Consider the following 18,724-nt stretch of genomic DNA (forward strand, 5'->3'; position numbering starts at 1 on the left):
GGCCACTGCAGTCCAACCTGAGCAACAGAGCAAGATCCTGTCTCAAAAAAAACCCTCCAAAATTTTTTTTAAAAAAACAACTTACAGGTGTGTTTCTTGAGCTATAAATAAATTTTGGCAGTCAGTAGACATACATCTTAAAATGTAATTTTTAGTATCTGGTACCACACATATGGCATTCTAGGTCATTTTGCATCACTGTGCCACAATAATCTAGGTCATTTTGTATCACTGTGCCACGATACAGCTTTGACTACACAAAATAATAAGATACAAATTTTTTTATTTCTTCAATTTCATCATTTTTGATGTGGTTCTTGTGTTTAAAATGTGCCACTTTTACACCCACGAAAATAATACTTCAGTCTGTTAATTTTAACTATATAGTACATCATAGACATTTACAAAGAAATTTGAAATCATAGACAATACAAATGGTTTTTTAAAGTCACCATAATACATTCTGAAACTCTGTGACTAATATACCACATTTCTTGATCAATGAATTAGCCTTTGAGATAGCAATTCACATTAATATTTGAAGTATATTGTTTATAATTTTTATAACATGAAGCTAATAGTATACATTTTTTTCTAGTCTTACAACACAAGAAAGCTAATAATCAACTATAACCCTATAATAGATTTTAACTATTTTATTCATTGACTGATCTGGTTTTAGCCTTGACAGTGTGATTACTGACCTTGTTGCATTTATTTTAAAACTCAAAAAATATATATAATAAAATTAAATTAAAATAAAAAAATCTAGCCACAATGAATACCAACATTGGCCTGGCATATTCATTACTGTATACGCTACTGTTCTGCTTTAGGCCTTAGCTACATTTGGGACGAGGATAATTATTTTAACAACTGTGAAGGAAAACACAGGATCAAAGACAAAGTACAGGAAGGCGATCTTTCTACTAAAACCCAATTTAAGGCAACTTCACCTAAAAGCACTCACTATACTTAATATAGCATAAAGACTTATCTTTTAAAAATTATAATCAGGTCTTTGTTTGGATGAACGGAGGCAAGATGGTGCACTTCCGGGTTCTTCATCCTCCCCCAACTTTTCCCCCGCATGCGAAAATGCAGCCCGCGACCTGGGACGGTGCAGACCAACTAGGCATGCGCCAGGTGATGTCAATCCGAAGAGACCAAGATTTACCTGGTCGCACCTGCGGAATGCCCCCCGACACGCCCGTGCCCCGCCTATTGCCCTCCCACTCCTAGAAAAGCCGCTCCGGACGAACGCCACGCAGGGACTTCCCAGCTTCCCCACTGCGGTCGGGACTGTTGGAACTCCGTCCGAGAGCTCCACGGGCGACTCTGTTGGCCTCATTTGCCGGAGGCCAACAGACCTCTCCCTACCCACCTTCTTTCCCTGAAGCTAGGTGACCAAAATAAACTTGCAGTTTTGCTCCTACACTTGCCTACTCGCTGGTTCTTTTGTGCCCGCTCTGGTGGTCTTAGAAAAACAAATCAGTCTTCAGGGAGAGAAGACCTTATTAAAAAAAAAAATTACTTCCCTGTGCCACAGGAAACATATTACTTATTAAGAACTTCCTCATTCAGATTTTTGCAGAAGCCAGTATATTTGTATCATTTTTATACTTTTGTGTTTTCATATTTAATGTCCTCAAATCAAATCAAGATATTTCTTCATAATCATTTTTATATAGTTCTCTGGATGCTTCATCACATATTATTGATTGGAAATGGAGTGTAATGCATTACCTGCCTGCAAGAGCTAAATTTACTGATAACTGAAGGACGTTTTGCCCCACTTCATAGATTCTGCAAAAATGAACTCCTGTTGAATTTGACTAACTGCACAGATTGTGGTGTATTTGAAGGCTACTAAGTACAATTTATAATGCATAACAAAAATCTTCATTATTTTAGTTACAAAATGCTTAGCACAGGACATATCACACAGTAAATGTTAAAGTATCAGGTATTACTCAGATATTTAAAGGACATCATGTGAAAAAGGGACTAGTCTGTGATATCCTCAAAGGACAGAACCTGGATGTAAATATATTCCTGAGACTCAAACCAGAGGTTAGACTAAGGAATCTCTCTAAGGTTCATTCTCTCAAGCACACGACATTCCAACTCAAATGCAAACAAACATTAACTAATTTTTGTTGAAAGTAGTATATAAGGTACTGTGGAAGATAAAGAAAAAAACCGTAATGCAAAATATTTCACAAGAACTTACATGCTTGAAAGAGTAGAAGGACCCACCTATAAACAATATAAATAAGATATAAGATAAATGAGAAAAATCAAAGTCTAGAAAAGCTTCTTAGAGGATGTAAAAGATGAGCTCAGCCAAGCATGAACACGAAATGAGTAGAACAGATTATTTCTTAAGAGACCAGAAGATGAAAAGACTTTTCTGAGTTGGACTGAGTAGGACAAGTTTCTCCTTTCAAGAAACCTGAGCTTTGAGTTAGCATTTGAAGAAAGGAAGAAAACGAACAGAGGGAACAGAGTATTCTAGAAAGGCTGAGGGAAACAGGATGTTCTGCAGTAATAAAATGACTAGCCCAGCTGAACTGCAGATTTAGCTCTGGGGCCTAGAGAAGAAGAAACGGAAAGACAAATTAGCAGTAGCTGTACAAGCATATATGATAACATATACTTCTCTCTCCTCAAAACTTTAGACAACCTTGTACATATATGGATGTTAAGCTTGGACTTTGTAGGCACTGTAAACAACTCAAAATGTTAGAGTAGGGCAGTAGCATGATGAAAACACTGTAATTATGTGATTAGTCTTTTCACGTGTCAAAGGATAAAAAAATTACTTGGTGAAAAAATTAAAGATAATTATATCAATAACTATGAAGAAAAATGCAGAGTCAATGACAAAGTACAGTAAGGAGATCTTTCTATTAAAATCTCTTTTAAGACAACTTTACCTAAAAGGATTTACTATACTTAATATAGCATAAAGAGTAAACTTTATAAAATATAACCAGCTTTTCAGATTTCTATTGAAATTGCCTTCATCTGTTTAATTAGATATTTGTTAATGTTATTTCTGAGTATATAAAAATACTGAAGGGGGTATGCAGAAATAACTCCTTTGGCATAAAATGCTAATAATCATACTTTGGTAATAAATGATCTCTACACTGGTCCTTAGTGCTCATGAGAAACAATCTAATAAGCATTCATTTTATGACCTAAGAACTATCTGTACAGCAGGTCTTAGCAAGATACAGCAATTACATTAAGTCCCTGATACTTAGTTCAGCACAAGCTAAATGTCAAAAATGCCAATCACAGTGCTGCAGGCTTAATTTTAATTGCTTAAAAAAAGAGGAAACTAAATCTACCAATGCCAATTTCAAATTGCTTCATTCATCTTCACTTAGTTCTGTTACCACTTCTTTGTAAGCCAAAGGACACTGCTTCCTCCTGAAAGCTGAAGAGACAGATGTTTTGGCAAGAAGCAGTTCTTCTCAGTGCGCACTGGCAAATGAGGTTAAGCAGGAGATTGTGACTCAGCTAATGCTGGTTCCCAACTTTTCTCATTTTAATATTTTGATATGTTCCTTCTGAATTAACTTGCCATTCAGGTGACAAGAAAGCCTCCTGAAGCTCTTGGTAAAGAAAACACTTTATACTAAAATGAGATGAATGTTTAAAGTTCAAACCTAGACTCAGAATAACAACGTTTTATTCTTCCTAAGAAGCATCTGAATGTGGCATTTCCAATTTAAAAAAAAAAAAAAAAAAAAAAAAAAAGAAACAGCCCTGACATTTTCCCAGATGCCTTTTAAAAGGCCATGAAGTTCATAAAGAGCAAAATGAACACATTAGAAAAAATGAGTACAAAACATTTTATTATATGTCACACAAATATTGAGAATTGAAAAGATAATTAATATCCACAATTAGACAATTTAAAAGATAATTCCTTCAGTGCATACCCACGAAAACTCAAATCACTTATTTTAAAAAGTATACATGATCAATAGCTTATTTTCGCTTTATACACACACGCCAACATATTTTAAACAGTAAAGTCACGTAATACTTTGTCAAAATAACGATCTCCCCAATTTATTTATGCTTCATTGACAGGCTGGTCTTGGAGGTGAACCTAAGCAAAATCTCTACCTTTTCAGCCTTACTTCCCAATAAAGCATAACATTTTTCACAGCAAAAGCTGTGAATACAGCTTTCAAATCAGGTCTCAAACGTTTTCATTCCAATGCATTTGCTCATACCATTCATTCTATGGAGAATATTGTTGTCTCAACAGAAAGTGGTATTAGTAATAAGTATTCAGTAGTAAGTCAATATGCATTCCAATTACAAAAAAGTTCCTGGAGATAAAAATCTATTATAAGTCATAAAATAGGAAGTTCAACAATTTTAAATACAACTTATGATACTGAGTTGGTAAAGAAAACAAGAAACAAAAAACCACCTAAGAATTTCCAACAAACTGTTGGAACAGAAGGACAAAGAGTGAAAACATGAAGCATGATTATGTACCTGGAAAACCAAGCCAATAAGTTAACATACAGGAAAGTGGGAGAGTTCTCAGTTGTCACACTCAAGTACATTAATGTGTGGGAACAAGGCTGTCCATTTACTAGTCAGAACAACTGGAGAATTTAAGAGAGAAATTAAGAGTAAATGTGATTTTAAGAAGCAATGGACAAGTGTTGTGGGTTGATTTATGTTCCCCCAAAAATATGTTAAAGTCCTAACCCCAGTAAAGGCTGAATTTACCTTATTAAAAATGCTTAAGACCGGAAGTGTTTCAGAATTTTTATTTTTTTTTATTTAAGGGTTCTTGCAAAATACATACTAGTTGAGCAACCCTAATAAAAAAATCTGACATTCAAATTGCTCCAAAGTGCATTTCTTTTGAGAGCTCAAAAAGGAGCTGAAAAGTTTCAAATTTGGGGGCATTTTAGATTTTCAGGTTAGGAATATTCAACCTATACCTGCCATTGTGACTTTATTTGGAAATGGGGTCTTTGCAGATATAATCAAGATGAGGTCATACTAGATTAGGGTAAGCCCTAAATCCAATGACTGGTATCCTTATATAAGAAAAAGAAAGATATGGATACACACCAGAAGGCCGTGTGAAGACAGCGGAAGGGATTGGAATTATTTTGCACAAGCCAATGAATTCCAAGGACTACAGTAAATACCAGAAGCTGGAAAAGGCAAAAAGTACTCTTCCCCAGAGCCTTCAGAAGCGTGATCCTGCCCAAATCTTGATTTTGGATTTCTGGACTCCAGAACTGTGAGAGAAAAATATTCTGTTGTCCTAAGCCACCCAGTTTGTGCTACCTTGTTATGGTAGCCCTAGAAAACTAATACACGTAAGATTTCACACAACACGTACACCAGTAAATTCTATATTTAGTATATATGTACCATTCCTGAAACCAGTTTAAATGCCAAAATGACTTTAAGTCAGCCTCCAGAGAATTCAACTCCTTCCTTGGTATTTCAGTCACTCAAACTCAAACATTCCTCTCTCATCTCAATAGTAACATACAAAGTAACCAAGACAAGGAAATAAGGAATTTTTGTTCAATTCTACCAATTTTTTTCAAGTGCTACATACGCTTAAGTTTAGGTAAATGAATGTCTGGTCTCAGGAAAAGAAAAAAGATTATACCATTAATTTACATCAAAGTTTAATAAATAAGCACAATTTAAAAAATGAAAATGTTGGAAGTAAAAGTCTGTTTCATTTTCATGTCTGATATATATCTGTTATGGATTACATTGTGTCCCTTCAAAATTCATATGTTAAAGTCATAATTTCCAGTGCCTCAGAAAATGACCATATCTAGAGAGAGGGGGGTCTTTGTAGTAGCAATCAAGTTAGGATAAGGCCACTGGGGTAGGTCCTAATCCAGTATGACAAGTATTCTTATAAAAAGGAGAAATTTAGAGACAGACACTCCTAGAGTCAGAACTCCAGGTAGATGGCTATCTAAAAGTCAGGGAGATGCCTGCAACAGATCCTTCCTTCACAGCCCTCACAAAGAACCCACCCTGCCAACACCTTGATTTCAGAGGTCTACCCTCCAGAACAGTGAGACAATAAATATCTGTTGTATAAATCATCCAGTTAGTTGCACTTCGTTACAACAGCTCAGCAAATTTATACACGAAATTCTAATACAAGTGTTTTTCAAAGGCACAAAATCTGGCTTCATGGATATTGTGCAAATACAGTGGGAAACCAGAAGACTTAACCAAATGTCAACAAAATCCAATCTACTCCAGGAATTCCCTGCTCCTATCTATCCCTCATCTACCAGTCTGATTCTTTAAAAATGTATTTAGCAAATATTTGAGCATCCACTAAATTCTAGGTTTGGTCTTATTTAATCCTCAGAATGACCCTATGAGGTAGGTATTGATATTTACACTTTACAAATAGAGAATCAGAAAGACAATAATATCCCCAAGACCATACAACGAGAAGCATAGAGCACAGACCTCTTTAAGGGCCTCTAAAAACCTGTACTCTCAACACTTTATACACTATACTGCCTTTCTGAGAAAGTTCTTTTCAAAAAAAGTCTGAACTGTCTACTTTGGAGACTAAATCAAGTAGTCAAAACATTGTGCAGCTGCCAAAAAATTATACAATTACTGCCACTGCTCTCCAGAGGTACAAAACTTAAATCAGATGGTAGAGAATGAGGAAGTGACATCCTGCTTGAGAATCTGTCATATTACAAAACTTCCCACTTATAGAAGTTATCTTCTTTTCCTATCATAGGTTACTCTGAGCTAAAAAATGTCCCTAAGAATACAAGAACATGTGAGAAAGAAAAAAGAAGCTTTTATGCTGTTAGAGGGTCCACAGAAGAAGTTCCAGGTAAACTCTCCGCATACCAAGACCACGAGCAAGAGCTACAGGGAGGACTCTGCTGTCCTTGCTACAGGCACATCTTAGGAAATGGGGGAGAGAACGTTTTTAGTTTACAAACTCAACAGCCAAATGGCCATGGCTGTTTAGGGTCTAGAATGTCTTAAAGCTTTTCCACCCACAGTGCACTGTGCACTGAAGTTTCAGCTTACAATAACAAAGCACTCCGGCACAAGTATCACACAACTGACAAGGAAAAGAATGGAAATACTTGTACATAATCTTTTACAAAATTCTAGCAGTAAATCCATCCCCAAGCAAAATCCAGTTTTGAAGCTAAAGCCTATTTTTATTTTGTAAAACTACGGTGAGAATCCTCTGCTGTACTGTAACTTCAGCATGCAGAAAAGTCCATTTACACTTTCCTGCATATATTAAAATGCTTCTCACTACAGTCATCTGATACCGGAAGCTTTCAGGTTTTTAAACTTAAATATAATATATATATAAAATCCAGAAATAGATGTATCTTCCTCACAATTAAAAGGTTAAAAAGAACGGGGATTTCAGAGACTTTCGTTTTCACAAGTCTCCTAATACTTACAAAAGTGTGAGTCCTAATGAACCAAAATCTAGGAAGAAGAAAAGGTGGAGCATCTGAAACTTCACATTTGTTAAAAGTAACCGTCCAGGTGATTTCCCAGGGATTTTGTTTAACGTAAAAATCAAGTATCTCCATATCCTTAAAACAGGTAAATTTTTTTTTTTTTTTTTGAGACGGAGTCTTGCTCTGTCGCCCAGTCTGGAGGGCAATCTCCGCTCACTGCAAGTTCCGCCTCCCGGGTTCAGGCCATTCTCCTGCCTCAGCCTCCCAAGTAGCTGGGACTATAGGCGCCCGCCACCACGCCCGGCTAATTTTTTGTATTTTTAGTAGAGACGGGATTTCACTGTGTTAGACAGGATGGTCTCTATTTCCTGACCTTGTGATCTGCCCGCCTTGACCTCCCAAAGTGCTGGGATTACAGGCGTGAGCCACCGCGCCCGGCTAAACAGGTAAATTTTATGGTATGCAAATTATATCTCAAAAAAGCTTTTTAAAAAAATCATTCATTTCCTTCTGTATACTTGCTGTGACCTTAATATGCATTAGTAATACTAAGGTCACAGTTTAAAATTCTACCAGCCTATTGTCCAAAATGAAAAGCTGAATACGGAGGGAAAAAAGATTTAGGGCTTTCCGCAGATTTTTAGCTAAGCTTTTAGAAAAAAGAATCACTGACAAAGGACAGTGTCTGCTTAAACAAAGTAAAGCACCATCATTTAGAAAAACCCCTAAATCAAAAAATATTAGTTTGCTACCATTATGAGCATAAAGAATCTATCACAGGCACAGACTAGGATCTTTCTTAGCTAACCAAGTTGGTTTGAGTTACTTTAATTAAAAGTCCTCTAAATAATTCACAAATAGGATATGAGTTATCTCAGGCAAAATTTAAAACAGCTTTAAAACCCTAACTACATAAATTTTTTTAAAAAAATTATTTCCTCATTAGTCACAGAGCAACAAAAGTGTTAAATCTGTGGGAGTGTTTGTAACTTCTAAAATTATTTTTAGAGGAAATACATTTAATATACCAACAGCACTGATTCTTCTTATAGATTCCATAACACCCACAGCATCTATGCCATATGTTAGAGATTTTCATTTGAACTGAGATGATTACATTTTCCGATTAAACAGTAACTGAAAAGATAAGTAGCAGTCTAATTACGTATCTAAATAAAATATATTTTAAGTGATTTCTCTATCCAACATTTGAAGATAGCAACACATAACACAGGATTTGCTGAGCAGGACTAGTTAAGTAAAATGTTCAATTAAAAAATTATTCTACTAATGTAAACATTCAAAGTTCAATGCCTGATATATTCTCTCCAATCTTCCAACTAAAACCAAGAAACCCTAAACATTTTATACTCACTCTATACATTAAATTACAATAACACAAAGTCAAAAGCCTGAGACTTCTTTAAATTTTAACCTATTCTTTTTTTTTTTTTTTTTTTGAGACAGTCTCACTCTGTCACCCAGGCTGGAGTGCAGTGGTGTGATCTCGGCTCACTGCAACCTCCACCTTCCTGCTTCAGCCTCCTGAGTAGCTGGAATTACAGGCACGCGCCACCACACCCAGTTAATTTTTGCATTTTTAGTAGAGACGGGTTTCACCATGTTGGTCAGGCTTGTCTCAACTTCTTGACCTTGTGATCTGCCCACCTTTGCCTCCCAAAGTGCTGGGATTACAGGAGTGAGCCACTGCACCAGGCCCCTATTCTTTTAACTTATCACAAACACACAGTGTGGTCACAACGCGAACAAGGTATTTTTATGTTAATCATATGCCTCTAAGAAGAAAATAAAATCTTTTCTAACCAATATTCTTAAATGGCTCATAAACCAAAATCTGATGCTACCCTAAGAATTCAATGTATTACCAACTGACAAAATTACCTCAAGTTCACACTAAGGGTTACTACTACTGATGCACTGGGAAAAGACAAACCAACCAGTTTTTCTGTAGCATTACACACAAAGAACCTGGAAATCTGTATATATTTGTAGAATTCATTTTATTACTGAAACTATAAAAATAAACTTAATTTACTCTTACAAATTAAAAGAATCAATAGAAAATTATCTCATCTCTATGCAAATACTTAAAAGTGTTTAGCAGGGTAGAATTACTGTGCAATTTTAGATGAAAAAATTAAGAATGGTTGAAACAACTGCCAATTTTGGCAAAAGCAAAGCATCCAAACCACACTATCATACTCAGTCCTCTCTAATCTTCTCTGAACCACTGTACAAAATACTTTTAAAATTGTTCATCCCTTAATCAGCAGGTTGCTGTACTCTTATCAGGACACGCTGAACAATATTTCTATGTTGCTGAAAAGAGAGAATAGAGCCTGTTTACTGTGTCAGACCAAGTAGATACCCAGAAATCAATGGATGCGGAGGAAAGGAGAACAGTATTCACTGTATAAGCGGAAAGAAATCTTACTGAAAACTCCAAGAGCTGACTGATACTCTCAGGTAACAGCTCAAGTCTCTAACGTCCTTCAGTTCCTTGTGTGAATAAAGCAGTTTCCCAGCAACTCTGCATAAGCATTACATCTGCTGCCTGCAAATCATTCAGTTGTTTCACAAATACACATTATTATGATTCTCAAGATGGCAAGGGGTTGATAAATTACTAACAGTTTAGTTCTATATTATTTATTTTAGCTCACATATATGGAGCCACCCTAATTTCTACTTGCAAACTGCACAATTTACAGTTTACATCCTCTCACCCAATTATAATTTGACAATCACCTCCCCCAGCTAGGAAGCTGTGAAAAGATAGTTAAGGCCAGACGTATAGGACAGAACTGCCATGGATGAGACACAACAATTGTACTTAAGTCCTAAAGCTTAAAAAAAATTGTTTCATAAATTACCTTTATTGTCATCGTAGCAGATCAAACTGTAAGACACTGTCCAGTGTTTCTGTTTCTTGCTACATTGGAATATTCAAATGCTACTAAAAATAAGTGTGAGTCATTTGAGTCTTGCATAACTCTCATCCTGCAAACATTTGTTGCAATGGTATTTGTTTAAAAAATGACCCACCTGCTCCCTCTTCGGTTCTTGTGCCTCACTCCATCTTGAAATAAGCATGTTCCTCAAGAGTTTGCCTTCAGCTTCTTTAGCCTCTATACAACCTATCCTTTTGTAATTTTATGCACTATTATTCCTACAAACATAACCTGAATGTCTTTAAGGCACTATACTCATCATATCCTAAAATGGACTCATCTTCCATCTCGATTTCCCCGAACTGCTCCTCCTCCAAAAAGTCCCTGTAGCAAACCAGAACCATTCACCCATATGATAAAGCCAGAAACCTGAGTAAATCCTTACTCCCCTTTCTCCCTCAATCCTTTGATCCAATTAATCTTATCAACTGTATTTCCTCAAAAGTGTTCACATTTGTTCACTGCAGTCCTTCCTACAACCACTATCCAAGTCCAAACCCCACCAATTAGACTACTGTATTTTAATAACCTCTAACTGCTCTCCCTCCAGCCTCACTTACATGTTTACATAGCAACTTGTGTTTCTTTTTTTAGTAACATCTATTACATTTCTTTGATTCACTCTATAAACATACATTGAATGTGTGCCGTGGTCCAGACACTATACCAAAACTACCAACACAGCAGTAAAGGAAAGAAATCACAGGCCCTCTAAAGCTCTCTGTCTCATCAGTGTAACTACGTGCTGCGCACCTTTCTTCCCCATCAGACCAAGCTCCATGAGGGCAGGGATGACGTCCCTGTTGGTGTCCATATGTCCTGTATGAGGATACCACTGTATCCTCAGTGTCTAGCATAATAAATGACACACAGCATTCAATAAATGTGAATAAAAGACAAAATTACCACACGCATGTGTGCACACACACACAGCCTTAAATTCTTCACCTTCCCTAGCACTACTGTCTCACTTACACTGCTTAATGGTTATTTCCACCTGCATAACTCATCTCAAACATTTTCCCCAAATCAGCATTTCTCCTTTGACCACTGTATCTGTAGCATACTTTAAGGCACTCAGGTTTAGAAAGCTGTCCTCCACTCATCTTCCCCTTGCTCTCTTCTTCCAATCAGAGGTGCAGTTTCTCCCTTGGGCCCCCACTGGCACCACTCTAATCGCACTTGCCATTCTCTGTGTTACAGCAATTTATACCCTTCTATAAATAAGGTAAACTTTTTGAAGCTAGGGACTGCTTCATTCATTTCTGTATTCTCCAGCCAGCACTGCCTTACAAATGTAAGCCCAAAACTATTTGCTAAGAGAAATCCAATAGGACAACAAGAAAAACTGAAAGAACATTTGTGAATCTAGGAACATACTGACAGTACCTATGACTGAAATGACTGCAAGAAGAGATTATAAAATCTCCAATCTTGGACAGCATGAGAGCAAAACAGGTGAGGCACTATCAGCTAAATAGCTTTTATTTTTGCCTCTAGGTTCCCGAGCTACTGATTATAAAACAGCTTAAATTCTTGTCAGAGGGCATATTCTAATATCTAATACTATAAACCTCAAACTTTTTAAAAGTAGCCAACATTATTTCCCTACTGAAACCAAATGCAGAATGTCACAAATAAAAGAGATAAAAATAAAGCTGCTCCACTATTCACAACAGCAAAGACATAGAATCAACCTAAATACCTATCAATGACAGACTGGATAAAGAAAATATGGTGTATATATACCATGGAATACTATGCAGCCACAATACAGAAGAAGATCATGTCTTTTGTGGGAGCAGATGGAGCTGGAGGCTATTATCATTAGCAAACTAACACAGCAACAGAAAACCAAACACCACGTTCTTATTTATAAGTGGGAGCCAAATGATGAGAACTCACGGACACAAAGAAGGGAACAACAGACACTGGGGCCTACTTAAGGGTGGCGGGTGGGAAAAGGGAGAGGAGCAGAAAAAATAACTACTGGGTGCTAGGCTAAGTACCTGGGTGCAATAATATTACCACAATACCATAATACTACAACAATCCCTTGTGACACGAGTTTACCTATTAACTAACCTGTAAATGTGCCCATGAACCTAAAATAAAAGTTAAAAAAAAAAAATAGAGCTGCTCCAGCTGAAGGTGGTCAGATAGAGAGAGCCACCTGCACAGTCTTGTCAGGATCCTTCCCATACAACAGTCCTTATTATGATTTGTGGAAGAAATCTTGAAAATCTGGCTCTACAGGCAGTTCAAGCTTCCCTTGGGCCACCCTCACTGACTGTATGCATCAAGGTGGGTCCAGAGCAACAAGGAATCCTCAGGAACCAACAATGAGGATGCTGTGCCAGGGAAGGAGCTTCTGTATAGGTATTAGAGATAGAACTGTCCTGGGGCAGATACCCCCACCATTGGAAGACCAAACAAAGAAGCAAGATGGAACTAAGGGAAAAGGGGTCATGACAAGTCACTTAAGTCTGCTTCCAATTTGAGTTGTGAAATGAAAAGTAATCGGACCTCTGAAATTCACAAACTCCAGCCCAGCTAAGAAAACAGGAGAAGTCATAGGGACTTAGAGCCAGAATCTTAGGTGTTATATACATTTGCCCAGAGTGTCCTCCCCGCTGTAGATGCCCTTCCAGAGCCAGCTGCAGCAGATGGTGGATGATAATGCAAGAACTGATAACCTGCTGATTCCAACAACATGTTCATAAAGCATTACCACCTCTAAAGCACAGTTACGCAAATTCTATTGCACCTAAATATCCGTAGGAGATATAATCTTCTCCATTTAGTGGGTTAAAAAGCTAATAAAATTATTTTTAATTAAGTTAATAAAACAATCCCAGTCAGATGTCATAAATGGGCCATTCCTTTAGCGTGGCACAGTACCTTCTGCAAAGTTTATGAGATTCCAGGAATTGACAATGCCAGTCTTGGACACCTTACATTTCACTTGGCTCATCAGGAGTGAAATTCATTTAAAGTTAACTGTAACCACAGCAAGGGAACTTGGTAGTTAATTGCCAAGACAGCTGTTCAAGAACACCAATTAAATAGCGGGGATGTGAAGAACACTTAGCATTATCCAGAAAACTACTGCAGCAGAAATACCCTGGAGTTCAGGTAATAACAATAAAAAGGTACAGCTGAATAACTCACCAACTAAGAATAAAAACAAAAGTAGCATTTAGGAGGACAGAATTCCTCTTAAAGACCACAAAGCAAATGGCTTAACGCCTAATTTAAGAATACAGAAAACTCTTGATTCAGAAGTAAAATTAAAAAACAAAACAAAACCTGACTAGTGTTTCCTTCCTCCATAAAAATTAGAATCACACTATCTATATACACCTAAAGTCAAAGAGCAAGAAATACATATGCAAAAGGGAGAAGACGATACTCTATATGGAAAGAAGAAAAATACTAGTTCCCGTTTGCTTTAGAATATACTTGAGAGCTGCCTCATTTCAAGAGCTGAATAAACCTGGCAAATACACATGATGAGAGAATTTTGACAAGTCTGACATATTAATCATAGGAGGAATTGCCAACATTCATTTCGTGATCATAATTCCCTATAACTGTATTCAATTCAACTCTACAACACAAGATCATTCAAAAAAAAAAGAAAGAAAAAAAAAAACCTGCAAGTTCCCAATAAACTGAACCCCACATCATGACTCATCTCAACGTTTCACATTTTCATGATTTAAACCACCACTTACCACTAAAAGGCAGCAAATTATCCTCCTCTTCCTTTTCAAAAAAAAAAAGAAAAAAAAGAAAATACAAGTGATAAGAAAAAGAGCCCATTCCTATCCTGAACAATATAAATCCGCCAATGCGCCTGCTCAAAGTCGTTCACAGATTTTTACATGACAGCAATCAGACAGCTAATGCACTGTTTTCCTAACCCACTATGGTCAAAACTACTAGACCGGTAACTCAAAGTTCTTTTCTGCAGGCTAAAGAAAAACCAATTCAATGCAGCATTTTAACATGTCATTTCAAGGTTTTGAAAAAAACTATAAAAAGTTTTATAAAATGTTGAATTATAAAAATGTCGAAAAAATTATGTTAAGCTGTAAAAACATCTTAAGAATCTTCTTCTCTGCTTGTAGAATGCTAACTATAGAAGGAAAACACAAATTATAGAGAAGAAAAACGATAGATCCCCTAAGTGAAATTACTGTGTCAATAGTTTAAGAATCATTTGCGTATTTGATAATATAGTGCTATAATGCTTTCCAAAAATGCTGTACCAATTTAAACTTCTGCCTTTTCTACTGTACTTCGCTGCCTCTGCATGTTATTGTTAAGTCTTTTGGTAATCTAAGAGACCAAAAATATATTCCAACCACTTCGTAGTATTCATAGTATTTTGCTTTCAGATTTGTACAAATGCTGTAAATAATAATTTTTTTCCTATTTGATATTAATTTTGAATCCTTCTTCATACTGTCAGCCATGGTTTCTATCATGCTCATCTCCCACCCCTTCCATGTGCCATGCAGATTATAGGAAGTACGTAGCTGTGAGCACACCCACCCAGGATTCAGATGAGCTGGGTGCTAGTACCACACCATTACCTAGCTGAATGACACAGTTAACTTATTGCTGGGCCTCAGAAAACATACTCCAAAATGAAGGCCTCAAAATCAAGTTTTTCTCTGATCTTCTCCTGCCTTCCTGTCTCTCAGTCCCATTTTCTCCCAAGGCTAGCTATAGAAACCAGAATCACTCTTCCCCAAGGTGGGTTACAAAACCAGAATCCTTTTCCCCAAACCCAGTCATAAAACTGAAAAATATTACTCTAACTTTCCCTCGGTCTTTCTGTGTAAAAACTGATCATAAAGAAATTACCTGACCTATCTTGTTTGACTGTGGGTCACAAGACCCCAAGCCAGACAGGTTCCTGCCCCATACCCAGAAGAAAGGAATGCATGCTCAGAGAATCCCAGAAAAATCTAGATGGGCCTTGCTGAGTTTCCCCACTCAGTCTGTTAACATTAGATCATCCATATTTTGGCCAATATTTCTATACAATGTACATACTTTGTTGAACTTAAGCATACAAATGGACATTTTCCCCTGTATCTTTGGGTCTTCACTCTGAAGGCGCCCGTGTGTATATACATTACATAAATTTGTATGCCTTTTCTTCAATTAATCTGCCTTCTGTCAGTTGATTTTTCAGTGAACCTTCAGAGGGCAAAGGGGAACTTTTCCCTTGGCCTCAAAATTATTTTGGTTTCACTTTCCCCTTAATGATTGGATAAAACAGCCTTTTAAGTTCAAATTCTATTCAATTTCATTTTTCCGTCTGGTGATCCTGCAATTCTTAAACTAACTCTCTTCATAGATATCAATTTTAGAAAAGCCTTACTGAATATCCATCTATATATTATATAATACTTTAAAGATTTCAATAAGCTAACAGAGAAGGTAAGAAAAAACAAGATAATGTTAAAAGGTTAGGGAGAAAACAGACAAAAAAGTAGAAAAAAGACATACTTATATTGGCATCATATATTTGGCAAATGATATTCTTCCACAACCTCAGTTAGGGTCCTTTTCTCAGAGAACTGCCACCGTGGTGATTCACTTCATTTTTCCATCTTAGTATGCCTTTGAGTTTCTTCAAATTATATGCAAAACTTTGGGCAAGAATCTGCATTTTTTGGGGGAAGAATAATCATGGCTTTCATCAGATTCTCAAAAGGGTTCATTTAGCAAAAAAACTGAAGACTCCTTAACCTAGACAAACGACTCATGTTCTATCTTCCGGTCCACCCTTTCTTCTCTGAAGCAGTTGGGGGCCATATTGGGATTTTCTGTGCCCTCCTCTTTATTTCTGAGACTGTCTGGGACCCCTTTCCTTCAATGGTACCAATAAAAACCTCTCTACTCCCACTATAGGATGAAGATTCATTCACTGCAATCCCTCTCACAACAGACACACTGCAAATGATAACTGGATCATTCCACACCAGAGTTGAGCCATGTAATGAGTAAAATGTGGTTTCATCCTAAAAATCAGTATCTTATTTGACCCATTAAAAAAGGGCCCCTGCCCTGCAAAACACAGAGGACTGTCTCTCCTTTTACAGGAGTGTGTGGGGGTGGGACAGTGCATGCGGTAGTGATAACTGAAAATCACTGCCCTAGAAAACCAGAGAATGTCTGGGCACGGTGGCTCACGCCTGTAATCCCAGCACTTTGGGAGGCTGAGGCGTGCAGACTGCTTGAGCTCAGGAGTTCAAGACCATGCTGGGCAACATGGCGAAAGCCCATCTCTACTCAAATACAAAACAATTAGCCAGGCGTGGTGGCACACACCTGTAGTCCCAGCTATTCAGGAGGCTGAGGCAGGAGAATAGCTTGAGACCAGGAGGCGGAGGTTGCAGTGAGCTGAGATCGCACCACTGCACTCCAGCTTGGTCTAGACTGAGACTCCATCTCAAAACACCAGAGAAAGATGGCTGCAGCTGTTTTTGCTTCAAGTTTCCCATTCCATGACACCTAAAGTTGGAGTATAAGCAGACTGAGTTCCCCAGAAAGTTGGGCTTCCTTCCACCTTCCATCTGTCCAGCTACTCAGCTAGTATAGTTCTGGGAGGTGCTTAGAACTAACTATCTAGAAATCCTGAGATGGAAGACTACAGTACCAAAGGAGGGAACCTGCTCACCCTGGCTTCCTGAAGGTAACTGACAGTCAATCCCAGGTCAGGGTCCGGCAAGACTCTGCTGTACCCCAACAAACTGCTACTGACTGGATCAAGCCTACAAGCTACTTGGACCTCTGCACTGAGAAGGCAATGTCTGTGGAGCAGTCTGGGGACCCTGCATGGGAAAGCAGGTCAGACTGCGGGCATAGTATGATCTATAACATTTAAATATTTAAACCAGTGGTTCTCAACCAGGAACAATTTTGTCCCCCAGAGGACATTTAGCAATGTCTAGAGACACTGTTGGTTGTCACAAGCTTGGGGCAGGAAGGTTACTCCTGGCCTCCAGTTGGTAGAGGCCAAGGATGCTGTTAAATGTCCTATAGTGCATAGGACAGCCCCTGAAACCCTAAACCTGTCCCAGACATCAATAGTGTAAAGACTGAAAACCCCTAATTTAAACTATGATTTGCAGACCTCCATTTGTATTCTTGTCTCAGACCTCAAGTATGGTACAGACAGGCCTGCAAAGAACACAATCACAAACTATATACATATATTTTTTCCTTTTTAGAGACAGGTCTTACTCTGTTGCCCAGGCTAGAGTACAGTGGTGAGATCATAGCTCATTGCAGCCTCAGCCTCCTGGGCTCAAACAATCCTCCTGCCTCAGTCTCCAAGTAGCTAGGACTACAGCAAGTAACACCATACTGTGGGGAAAAGAAAGAGAGATCAGCCTGTTACTGTGTCTATATAGAAGAAGTAGACATAAGAGACTCCATTTGGTTCTGTATTTGAGATGCTGTTAATCTGTGACCCTACCGCCAACTTTGTCCTTGCAAGAGACATGTGCTGTGGTGACTCAAGGTTTAAAGGATTTTGGGTTGTGCAGGATGTGTCTTTTGTTAAACAAGTGCCTGAAGGCAGCTTGCTGGTTAAAATCCTGCCCGTCCCTGGGCAATGGAACATCTCCGTGTAAAACCGATTCTATGCTTTGTTTACTGAGCAAGGAGAAAACGCCTTTAGGAACAAGGTGGGACTTGCTGGAGCAATGCTGCTAAAAGGTTTATGGAGAGTTTGCATATGCATCTCAAGGCACAGCATTTGCCTTTAAACTTATTCATGTCACAGGGATTTTTGTTCATATGTCTTACTGCTGATTTCCTCCCTACAATGATCCTATTGTCCAGCCACTCCCTTATGTTTAAGATGGTAAAGGTAATTATCAATAAATACGAAGGGAACTCAGAGACCGGTGCCGGCGTGGGTCCTCTGTAAGCTGAGTGCCGGTCCCCTGGACCCCGCTTTTCTTTCTCTATACTTGGTCTCTGTCTTCTTTTCTCAAGTCTCTCATTCCACCTAACGAGAAACACCCACAGATGTGGAGGGGCAGGCCACCCCTTCACCATACCTGACTAACTTTTCATTTTTCTATAGAGGCAGGGTCTAAGTTGCCCAGGCTGGTCTAGAACTCTTGGCCAAAAGCAATCCTCTTTTCTTGGCCTCCCAAAGTACTGGGGTCACAGGTGTGAGCCACTGCGCCTCGCCAAATTATAAAACTTTTATAACACTATCTTTATGGG

At 38.0% G+C, this 18,724-nt stretch overlaps 1 protein-coding gene across 5 annotated transcripts in view; it reads right to left on the minus strand.

Moving 5' to 3' along the window:
• EFR3A (EFR3 homolog A) overlaps window positions 1-18,724 on the minus strand; it is a 109,559-nt gene that overhangs the window by 82,732 nt on the left and 8,103 nt on the right. Inside the window, exon 2 of one of the 5 annotated variants that reach the window (XM_017875177.1) lies at window positions 15,989-16,145. The exons of 3 other annotated variants lie outside the window; for them this stretch is intronic. The gene's annotated coding sequence lies outside the window, so the exon portion shown is untranslated. Of the gene's footprint in view, window positions 1-10,384; window positions 10,438-15,988; window positions 16,146-18,724 lie in introns of those variants that run through there. One more of the 5 variants, XM_017875179.1, reaches the window with a different exon arrangement.

Source organism: Rhinopithecus bieti, unplaced genomic scaffold (genome assembly GCF_001698545.2).
Source record: "Rhinopithecus bieti isolate Rb0 unplaced genomic scaffold, ASM169854v2 scaffold_7212, whole genome shotgun sequence".
In the NCBI taxonomy this organism is placed as follows: Eukaryota; Metazoa; Chordata; class Mammalia; order Primates; family Cercopithecidae; genus Rhinopithecus; species Rhinopithecus bieti.